Genomic DNA, 10427 nt, shown 5'->3' on the forward strand with positions numbered 1-10427 from the left:
TTTTCAAACACTGGAGGGTTGTCATTGACATCTGAGATTTGAACATGAAGTATTCTTGTGGAAGTGAGTCTGGGGGAGCCTCTGTCCGTGGCTGTGATAGTAATGTTATATTCACTGACTTTTTCTCTGTCCAGTGGCTGTTGGGTCACCAGCTGGTAATAGTTGTTCTCTGTGGGTTTGAGCACAAATGGCAGGTTTACTTCAGTGGTGCAGGCAGTTCTGCCACTTTCTCCAGAGTCCACGTCTGTGACACTAAAGAGGGCCACCACTGTGTCTGGGGGAGAATCCTCAGGTAACGAACTGGTGATGGAAGTGATTGATATCTCTGGAGCATTGTCATTCTCATCTTCAATGTCCACAATTACTTTGCAGTAAGCTGAAAGCCCCCCTCCATCTGTGGCTTTGATGTGCATCTCATAACTGGTGATTTCTTCATAGTCAGTCATCCCTACAATTGTAAGTTCCCCAGTTTTTTTGTTTAACTTGAATGACCTCAACACATTTTCTGGAACTTCACTGAATGAATAAGTGAGGCGAGCATTGGTACCAAAATCCCTGTCAGTGGCTTCAACTTTTGCGACCAGTGTATCCAATGGGCTGTTTTCCATTAGTTTCACTTTGTACTCAGATTGTGGAAACTGAGGTACATTATCATTAGCATCCAGAATATCGATGAGAAGCTGTGCTGTTCCAGTTCTTTTGGGGATCCCCCCATCGATAGCTGACAGCGTAAGATACATGTGTGGATTCACCTCACGGTCCAGCGATTTCTCTAACACCAGTTCTGCGTATTTGCTACCATCACTTTGACTTTTCAAATTCAGCCTAAAATGTTCATTTGGACTAAGGGTGTAGTTCTGAACAGCATTTTCTCCTTTGTCTGAGTCTTGAGCTTTCTCCAAAGGAAATCGGGTATTTGTTGGGATTTGCTCTGATATTTCAAGAAGGAATTGGTTTTTAGAGAATTTTGGGGAATTATCATTCACATCCTCTATCTGAATTTCAATTCTGTGTAGCTGCAATGGCTTTTCCAGCACAATTTCAGACAGTAGAATACATGGTTCATTCTGACCACACAGGGACTCTCGATCTATTTTATCCTTTACTGTCACATCCCCTGAACGAGGATCCAGCTGGAAATACTGCTTGGAGCTCTTAGAAACCATCCGGGCTCTCCGAGCAGACAGCTCCTTTGCATCCACTCTCAAATCTTTTAGCACATTCGCTACCAGAGACCCACTTTTCTCCTCCTCTGCCACTGAATAGCGGAAAGACTCACACATTGCTATGCATGCACAGAGATACAGGGAAAAAGACCAAACTTGCCTGATCTTGAGCTGCATTTCCATTCTCCCAGCCTCTCCTCCTGAAATGCAAGGCATTGTCCTCTTGTCTATTCTAAGGCATGTATCTTCTTAACTGTATTTATCCTTTGAATGTGACACAGTGTCCTGCTTATTCCTACTGAAATTTCTGAAGACTGGCTTGCAGTAGGGATCTGGTGTTTTTCCTGCGCTGATTCCTTTGTCTAATGGCGACAGCTCTTGAGGAGAGCAACTGCTGCTCCCCAATTTCCTTCTTTTATCTTGTGCAATACTACCACCTTGTGTTTGAACTATGCTATGGCATTACAAAAACCAAACGTTTTTTCCAGAATAAGAGCTGGTTAACATAAGCATCCATGTGGGACAACAGCCACCCTAATGGAATCGAAACCCCATATTCCCAGCTTTATTTCTTTTTAAGAGTTTCTAGCATCTTTAGAACCTGAGATATGAAATAAAACATATATTTTTTCTTCTTTTGAGGAGGAGGAGGATTTGGTGAGAAATTATAGTTTTATCATCGTACAGGCCCGGCTCATCCAAGCTGCCAAAGGGAAAAAACTGGTCTCTATTTTGGCACATGGTTTCCAGCAGCAAGAGCAGTCCTACAATGCTCGATCAATCAATCTCACCTGAGGAGTGGGAGCATCACTTCAGGCAAATGTATGAAATCACAGATGGAGTAGAGATATTGGACGCAGCTATTATGACGAATCTCCCAAGCTGGAACCCGGTCACAAAGTTAGACATTCATTCTCTACTGTCCAGATCTAGAACAGGGAAAGCGCCAGGGGAAGATCTAATTCCACTTGAGCTCATTAAAGAAAACAGAGAGTGGTGGTGTCCGGCTTTGGCATCTTTGTTTACTTATAGCAACAAGAAGGGCCACGTCCCAAAAGACTGGGGAATGGCCATTATAATCCCCATTTATAAAAAAGGGAGCAAGTCAGATCCAGGCAATTATAGACCCATTAGCCTACTTAACACCATCAGCAAACTATATGCTCTGCACCTTAAGAATAAACTATTAGACTGGCTTGAGATGGAATCCTTAATAGCAGACGAACAGGCTGGCTTCCGAAAAGGCCGAGCCACAACCGACCATTGTCTAGTACTTCAGCACCTGGTTGAAAAGTATACAGTCAACAAATCTTCCGCTATATATGTGGCTTTCATCGATTTAAAGACTGCTTTCGATTCCGTCTCAAGAACCAAACTCTGGGAGAAGTTGAAAGCTTCATCAATAGACCCACGTTTATACCATCTGATAAGACGACTATATACGAACACCTACCTCAGGATCTGCTGTTCCCCGCAGGGCCAACTAACACGACGGATCCCCCTTCAGCGGGGAGTTAAACAGGGCTGTGTACTAGCTCCCCTCCTGTTTAACTATTATATAAATGACATGGTACTTAAAGTAAAAGGCCCACAGTTTCATTCACCCAAATTGGCAGATAGGCAAATATCTATTCTTTTATATGCGGATGACGCTTTGATTTTATCAAGGACCCCAATTGGGCTACGGAGGGCACTACGGCCATTAGCGGAATTCTGCAAAGAAGCCCACCTCACTATAAATTATCAAAAGACAAAAATAATGTCTTTCGCTAAATGCCCCAAGAGTCATACATGGCGCATAGACGGCCGAAAAATCGAACAGGTCCACTGCCTAAAATACCTAGGCTTCGTCTTCCACGATAGGGGGCTAAAGAAAGCCCACTTATCACGGTCAGCAATAGCAGCCCACAAGTCCTCCGCTGCCATTCTAAGTTTTCTGAGATCAAAGGGAGGTCAATACATTCCAGCGGCTCTTAAATTGTTTGAGGCTAAAGTGATGGCTCAGCTGCTCTTTGGGGCTAACCTCAACATTCCGCCACCGAATCTGAATATAGCTGAAAGAGTCCAGTCAAAATTCCCCAGAGCAGCTTTACAAATGCCTCCATGTGTGTAAAACGCTGTGATATGGTTGGAGGCGGGCATGATCCGCGTGGAGGCCAGGGTGTGGATGCAGTCTTGCAACCTATGGATGAAATTCAACCTGAACCCACAGGGCTTAATCTTGCTGTTATCAAAAGATAAGTACCATTCCCTTTGGAATAAGGTCATAGTAAATAAGATGCTAAGTTTAGGCCTTCATCCAGCCAGCCTGATGTCACATGACCTTGACTCAGCAAAGATCATTGTTAAACAGAGGAGAACAGATATAGAAAGGCAGAAGGACCTGAGTAAAGAACCTCACTTTCTTATTCAGGAGGAAAGCAGATACATATCTCGCCCAGCTATGTACCTATCCCATCTGGAAATACCTTCTCATTGAAGAGCTTTCACTTTAGCCCGAAATCGCATCATGCCCTCAGCAGTTCTTCAATGGAAGTACAAACGGATCCCAATGTGCGAGAGATGTTGCCCGTGTGGATCTAGGGAAGTGGAAACTATTGGCCACATACTCCTGCGATGCAGCTACTACGAAGAGGTGCGAGGCGAGCTCATCCACACGATACTGGTTGAGCTTCCTGGACGCTCGGACAATTTCTATATAGAGTGGCTTCTTTCAGATGCTAACTCTAACGTGACAGCAAAGGTAGCCAAGTTCTGTGCTAGAGCCATAAAAATCTGAGCCGACCTAGTAAGTAGTGCTCAAAAATTTCAGGACAGCGCCAAAGATGATCCATTGCTACCATTTGTTGAACCCTCCCAAGTAGTGATATCTTCTTTTATCTAATAATTTTTATAATGGTTGAAATGGTTTATATTTATTGTTTATATTTTAGATTGTATTTTGGATTGTTTTATGTATATATGTGTACGCTGGTCGAGAACCGTAACAATAAACTAAACTAAAAACTATCATGGTACAGTATTTTACTTCCATGAATTCCCACAGACACGATATCAGCTGTATGATTTGTGTCCAGCTAAGTCTCTCACAGTGTACACTCACTGAAATCAATGGGCATGATTTTATTTTGTTTACATCCATTGATCTCAGTGGAACCTCTTTGAGTTCCACTTAGTTGAATACAATCCTTGGAACCTTGTTCCCGCTCCCAAAATTACCGTATAATGTCATGTTTTACATTTCTTAGGCTGCTGAAATCTCCTAAGGTTTGTTCCCCCAACCCCCACCCCGCATTACAGCCTACCCTACCCTACAGGGCTGCTGGGAAGATAAAATGGGGAGCAGGACAACTATGTAGACCACATTGAACAATTTTTAGATTATTAATGTAAAAATAAAAATACAATCTATCTGCTAAAAAGGAAAAGAGAGGCTTGGAATGAAGGAGAGTTCCCAGCCATGATGACTGACTCATGAATATACACATTTCATTATGAAGTTTGCATTCATCTGTAAATGTTCTTTTCCTCTTTGATTCTTCAAAGGGCATTTCATTAGAACAAACACCATGTCCTACAGGCAACTTCCCCTCTTTCTCTAAAGTATATGCCGCACACACACCCTTCCAGACATGTTAGCATTCTGTATTATTAAGGTTTACCTTGCCATTCTGTCCTTTCACTTCCTCACAGTAGATGAATATGTCCTTTTCAATATAAAAGCACATATTCATCTGTAAACATAGGCATGTGAGGAAGGGTCACTGTTACAGTACTTTCTACTCATTGAGCTGGGTTCCATCTTCCTAATGTGATATATACAAGTAGGAGCCCAGTACAAAATGTTGCACAGATTAGTAAAACAGTTCAGTGCCCCACACAAACCCTCTATTCTCTCTCTCTTGCTGCCCTTCCCCATATGACATTCTTTCTCTTTTACAGCTGAACGTTCTCTATAGTTGGAGCCCAGAGAAGAACCTCTTTGTCAGATCTTATCCCCAGTTAGTTGGACCTCCCACCACAGAGGTTGATTGAAGTTAGGCACCTTGGGACACCTGGCATATCTGTACACACAGAGTTCAGTCAACACATGGCACTCCTATCAGCCATGGGTAGAAAAACAGTAGGACACTTGCCATAATGCATATACTTAATATAGATTTTTATTTATACTTAAAGTGCTTTGTTTGGCCATTTTTAGTCAATAGGATTTCATTATGGTGTCCCCACCCTGAAAGAGATGGTCAAGTGGAGGGACTTTGGTGTAGTTTGCAAGTGAGTTTCAGGTGAAGAGGATCAGTTGGACGCTGACACAGTGCGGCTGAATATGAATATGTTTACGGAGGTCCGTATAGTTAAAGCTATGGTTTTCCCAGTAGTGATGTATGGAAGTGAGAGCTGGACCATTAAGAAGGTTGATCGCCGAAGAATTGATGCTTTTGAATTATGGTGCTGGAGGAGACTCTTGAGAGTCCCATGGACTGCAAGAGGATCAAACCTATCCATTCTGAAGGAAATCAGCCCTGAGTGCTCACTGGAAGGACAGATCCTGAGGCTGAGGCTCCAATACTTTGGGCACCTCATGAGAAGAGAAGACTCCCTGGAAAAGACCCTGATGTTGGGAAAGATGGAGGGCACAAGGAGAAGGGGGCGACAGAAGACGAAATGGTTGGATAGTGTTCTCGAATCTACGAACATGAGTTTGACCAAACTGCAGGAGGCAGTGCAAGACAGGAGTGCCTGGCGTGCTCTGGTCCATGGGATCACGAAGAGTCGGACACGACTAAACGACTAAACAACAACAACTATTAATGTGTTTCACTACCATTAGCTTAAAGAACATGCTAGACTTTCCTGTTGACCTAAGTCAACAAAACATTTTGCAAAAGATACAACCCAAAAGAGAAACCTTTCCAGAAAAAGCACCCTAGTGAAGTAGATGGGGGAAAATGCACAGCTTCTGCCAATATGTGAATTTGCCACCCTCATTACACAACCAACTCATTCAAAACAAGCCATTCCTTATCATTTCTATCCTAGGTTTGGTATGGACCATCCGCAAAGGTACTTCTTTACAATGTCAGGTGTCAAGTCAGCCTGTTGAACCATTTTGCAGCTATAAACCGCAGAACTTGATTCTTACGTCAAAGGGCTTGTTGTTCAGTGGTAGAGAAACTGCTCTGCATACAAACTCAGATAGGTCTGAAATCCTGGAGAGCTGCTGTCAGACTGTACTGAGATAGATGGACCAAAGGTTTGACTCATTAAAAGACAGATTTCTATATTACTTATATTCGCCTGTCCCGCAATGTTCATTATAATGGCAGAATGCAAGTCAGCCTGCTTGCCCTTAACATATTAGCAGTTCAAATTATAAAACAGAAAACTATGAGAACCCAGATTTGTTTTCTCAAAATGCCGATTGTTTAAAAGGCCTGGATAAATAAAAAGGTCATCTAACACTGAAAAGGGTCCTCAGTGAGCCTCCTTTGGAAGGCAATTCCACAGGTGGGGTGCCACCAGCAAGAAGACCCTTTAAATAATGTCATGTATATAACTGGGAAGCCTGCTCTAATCTGGGCTACTGTGTGCATGTACTTCAACAGCTGCAGGTACAGGTACATTGTCCACACCTTGGAGGTATGCATATTGTACGACACATTGGTGTATCTGAAGTAGCTATGATATTCTGAGCAAGTTTTAATATACAGAAAGTCCAAAGGCAGAGGACCTAAATGGCAGGAGGGCTGAAGGAAATAATCTGAACTCAACAATGGGCTTGGAAGAGGTGGCCTGCCTGAGGAATTGAAGGGTGGAAGAAGAAAGGAGGAGAGAGGAAATATCAAATGGAGAGGATGGACCAGCGATGAAGACAGAGGGAAATGAGGGTGAAAGTATCACATGGACTTGAAATAAAAAGATCATTTTTAAACTGAAGCATGCTCTAAAATGTCAAAATATATTGCCAATAAATTTCAAAAACAATATGAGAACATCTGATATGTCTAATTAAAAAGGAAAAAGAATTCACCTTTTCCACTGATTCTTCTTTCCCCACCTGGTCAGGAATATCTTGGGAAGCAGAAGGAGGGGTCTGGTTCACATTGAGGTTTGGGTCCCCCACAGAAAAAACAGGAATGAGGGGCCTGAGGAACCTGAACTCGCTGCTTAAGGACCCACCGCTTAAGCAAACATCGTAGTGGTAACTCCTGGAAAGCGACCCGCTCTGAGAATCCCCACAGTTCTTTGGGATGTCGGGTCTGGCAGGTGGGAAGTGAGGAGGGGCAGCAATAAAACTTTCCCTGGGATCCCTCCTGCAGATCTTGATGGCAGCAAAGGAAACAATGCAAACGAGGAACACAAAGGAGACTGCAGCCAGGCAGATCACCAAATACAAGGTCAAGCTCCCATCTTCTTCATGTTGGTCTTTACTAATCTCCACAGCCTTCATATAAGGATCCGATAAGCCACCCACGGGAAGGACATGGAGCATTGCAGTGCTGCTCTGGGGAGGGAGCCCGTTGTCCCTGACCACTATCATGAGTCTCTGCTTGCTGGTGTCTCGCTCGCTCAGGGCTCTCCTGGTTCTCACTTCCCCATTCTGGGCTCCTATGCTGAAAAGACCAGGGTCTGTGGCCTTCAGCAGCTCATAGGAAAGCCAGGAGTTCTGGCCAGAATCTCCGTCCACAGCCACCACCTTGGTGACCAGGTAGCCAGACTCCACTGATTTGGGGACCAGCTCATTGCAGGGGGATGTGCTGTTCTGAAGAGGGTAGAGGAAGAAGGGAGCGTTGTCGTTTTCATCTATGATTACGACTCGAATAGTAACTTCTGAGCTGAGGGGAGGAGACCCTCCATCTGTAGCCCTCACCGTCACTTTGAAATCTTTGATCTGCTCGTAATCCAGAGATCGGAGGGCATACAGATTTCCGCTTTCAGAGTTGACTGAGATGTAAGAGGCCACAAGGACATCAGTGACCTTCCCAGGCAAAAGGGAGTAGGTGATCTTGGCATTCTTCTCAGTGTCCAGATCAGCAGCACGGACTGAGCCAATGAGCAATCCTGGAATATTGTTTTCCCGTATCTGCATTTCCCATGAAGACTTTTCAAATACTGGAGGATTGTCATTGACATCTGAGATTTGAACGTTAATGATTCTTGTTGAAGTGAGCCTGGGGGAACCCTGGTCAACAGCTGTGATGGTGATATTATACTCTGAGACCTTCTCTCTGTCCAAGGGACTTTGTACCACAAGCTGGTAATAGTTATTCATAGTGGGTTTTAATATAAAGGGAAGGTTTACTTCCACAGAGCACATGGTTCTGCCATTGTCTCCGGAGTCTCGGTCTGAGACACTGAAGAGAGCCACAAGTGTCTCCAGGGTAGAATCTTCTGCCAAAGGACTAGTGATGGATATTACGGACACTTCAGGGACATTGTCATTCACATCCTCAATCTCTACCAGGACCTTGCAGTGACCTGAAAGGCCCCCTCCATCTGTTGCACTGATGCTCATGTCATAGCTGCTTTCTTTTTCATAATCAAGCTGACCAGAAAGGGTGATTTCCCCCGTGACTTCATTTAGGTGGAACAAATCATATATTTCTTCCGGTACCCGATTGAATGAGTAGGCAATTTGTGCATTTGAACCAAAATCCAAATCTGTAGCTTCCACTTTGGAAATCAGGGTGTCCTGAGGACTGTTTTCCTTTAACCTTACTTTATATTCAGTCTGTGTAAACTGTGGGGAATTATCATTATTGTCAAGAACATCAATATTTATTTTAACTGTGCCTGTTTTCTGTGGCTCCCCTCCATCTACAGCTGTGAGAGTCAGTTCCAAGTGTGGGTCCTTCTCCCTGTCCAGTGGTTTCTTCAGGACAAGATCCACATATTTCCTTCCATTCTTGTTGCTCTCCATGCTAAGCATGAAATGCTCATTGGGACTGAGCGTGTAGTTTTGGATGTTATTTTTCCCCAGGTCCGCATCTTGGGCAGATTCCAAGGGGAAATGTGTATTTGGAGAGACATTTTCAGGAATTTCCAGATCAAATACCTTTTTAGAGAATTTGGGGACATTATCATTTATGTCTTCTATCTTGATTTCAATACTGAAGATCTTTAAGGGATTTTGCAACACAATTTCAGACTGTAAGAAGCAAGGATCACTCTGGCCACATAATGTTTCTCGGTCTATTTTATCATTTATCAATAAATTCCCTGAGTGGGTATCAAGGTGAAAATATTGCTTACTGTTCTTAGAAACAAGCTGGGCTCTGCGAACAGAGAGCTCCCCTTTTCCCAGTTTCAAATCCTCCAGGACATTAGCCACCAAAGACCCCCTTTCCTTTTCTTCGAGCACAGAATAGTGAAGTGAAATACTTAGTGCTCCAGGAAGACAAAGGAAAAGCAAAAAATACAGACCTTGTTCCTTTCTGTAGCCGTCTCCCATGGCTCAAGAATCTCCGGCCAAAATATGAAGTTTCTGACAGTCATCCAATGATAATCTCTGCTGCTGTATGAAGGAATTTTATGCTGCAGTGTTGACGGCTTTGCTGTGAGGTATATTATCTCTTTATCACAAATGGAAGTCACCCGTCCTTTGTTTCAGCCACCTTTGTTTGTGCTCATGGCTTCCTGTGAGTTCCTTCAAAAAATTCTGAATTCCAGTTCATGTCTTTGCCTATACTACCACCGTGTGGCTGAGCATGAAAAATCACTAAGATTCTGAAAATCACGCTGAATGCAGTGCACATTATACTGAACAGGAAAGGTTCAGATTTACTGTATCTCTATTAACAGAAAACTGTTTTATTACTAAGAAGATGTCTCTTTTCCATATCAATGAATGTAGATATCACAAAACACTGCATTACCTTCTGTGGTTGTTCTACACTGTTGTGCATGAGATTCAATCTCATACTGGGAAATTCAGATGCACAGCACATATGGTGCTCTTGTGGAACAATCCCCCCATCAAACATTTTGCAATAACGAAAGTGACAGGAAAATACCTTGGAAAGTGTAAGATTACTTTTGCTTGATCCAAGTGCTATATGGCCTGCACACAGAGAATGTAACAGGCTATTAATATCTACATAAGTATTAGGATAACAACACTATATCAATTTATATAAGAATGTACGGGAATATATTACATCACATTTTTGTATTCCTCCCCCTATTCACAGCTTTGTTCTTCTTTTTCCTCACGTCCCCCTCTTTCCCCCCCTCTGTATCACTTTATTTCTATTTTTTAAA

At 43.1% G+C, this 10427-nt stretch overlaps 1 protein-coding gene across 1 annotated transcript in view; it reads right to left on the minus strand.

Annotated features, from left to right (window-relative positions):
- The window catches only part of LOC118079388 (uncharacterized), a 79455-nt gene that overhangs the window by 38188 nt on the left and 30840 nt on the right, over positions 1 to 10427 (minus strand). The window lies entirely within an intron of this gene.

The sequence above is a fragment of the Zootoca vivipara genome, chromosome 8 (assembly GCF_963506605.1).
Source record: "Zootoca vivipara chromosome 8, rZooViv1.1, whole genome shotgun sequence".
Classification (NCBI taxonomy): domain Eukaryota; kingdom Metazoa; phylum Chordata; class Lepidosauria; order Squamata; family Lacertidae; genus Zootoca; species Zootoca vivipara.